Raw genomic sequence first — 1590 nt, forward strand, 5'->3', positions numbered from 1 at the left:
CTTCCTTAACAAATTACCTGATATGCTTCTAGACCTCAGAAAAACACATGGGAAGCCAGTGACCCAAGTTGGTATTTTGGGTGCTTTTGACTGCAAGTATAAGATGCAAGTAAAAATGCAAAAATAAGGAAAATGAGTATCTTGTGTAAAACTAAGACACAAGATAGGGACCTTCCAGAGTAAATTTAGCATCTCAAAAAAAAAAAAAAAATCTTCAAGAACAGAGATTCTGTCTAGTTTTCTACATTGTCATCAGCAGAGTGTTGGATGTCCTTGGGCTTGTTTTCTCAGAGGGCTGGATGGCTACAGGGACTCTAAGCATCAAATTGTCATACAAGTCTTTAAAAAGAAGATTGTTCATCCTCTTTTTAAGAGTAAGGAAAATCTTTTCCAGAAGCATTCTAAGCAAAGAATCCTGCCCCCCCACCCTACTTTGTTGGCCTTGATTATGCCATCCATCCATTCCTACAATAGTACCTGGTCTGTTGATTGATTTAAACTAAGCAGGCTTCACATCCTTGGTACAGAGTGCTGCTGCTAAGTCGCTTCAGTCGTGTCCAACTCTGTGCGACCCCATAGACGGCAGCCCACCAGGCTTCACCAGCCCTGGGATTCTCTAGGCAAAAACACTGGAGTGGGTTGCCATTTCCTTCTCCAATGCATGAAACTGAAAAGTGAAAGTGAAGTTGCTCAGTCGTGTCCGACTCTTCGCGACCCCATGGACTGCAGCCCATCAGGCTCCTCCGTCCATGGGATTTTCCCGGCAAGAGTACTGGAGTGGGTTGCCATTGAGGCTCCCCTAAAGCACATGGCCACCTGACACCAGAACCAAATTGGAGTTAACCCCCAAGATAATTAAAAGGGCGCCACACTGGTTTATACCAATGGTTCTTACTGAAGCCACTGCACTTGGGTTTTGTTACTTATTCTGCCATTGCCTACATATGAACTGAAGGGCTGATCCATTAACACCTTTTCTGACGCATGTGAAATAGGAGTACTGAGGACCACCATGCTAGACCATAGCTCAGCTACTGGGAGCCTAGGTTGCTTGTCCAGAGAAGCAGGAGTAGGGGTGGGTCTCTGGACATCATACAAACAATGGGTGTTTGGCCCAGTGACCAGGGTTTGGTCTTTTTAGTGCTACTGCCAAGGCTTCCAGCTGCCATTCGTCTCACGGGTCCATCTCCCACAAAGCTGTTATACCAGTAACAGGGATCCTCATCTACTTACTTCCTCTCAAGATCCAGGCAAGGGTGGGCCTAATGACTGGCCTCATCACTAGTGGCTCAACTGCTTTGTCTAACTTGAGAAGATAGGCTGTGATTAGTAGAAATCAAAACATTTCTCGGGAGGTTGTGCTAAAAACCATTACAAAGTTTATTACTGTTCATTCTAAAGCATTCCTTAGCAAATCCTTAAATGTTGAGATGACTTATAAGTCTCTGCCAAAGGGAGAAATACATAACAGGAAAGGGAGATTGTCCTTTGCCTTTCCTGTCCTCTTAGGTAAGTTAATCATGGACAAAACTTGAAAAATCCTCCAGTATGGGTCTATATAGTAAAGGACTGAGGAGGGTCTAGGGTACC

Source organism: Bubalus bubalis, chromosome 4 (assembly GCF_019923935.1).
Source record: "Bubalus bubalis isolate 160015118507 breed Murrah chromosome 4, NDDB_SH_1, whole genome shotgun sequence".
Taxonomy (NCBI): Eukaryota; Metazoa; Chordata; class Mammalia; order Artiodactyla; family Bovidae; genus Bubalus; species Bubalus bubalis.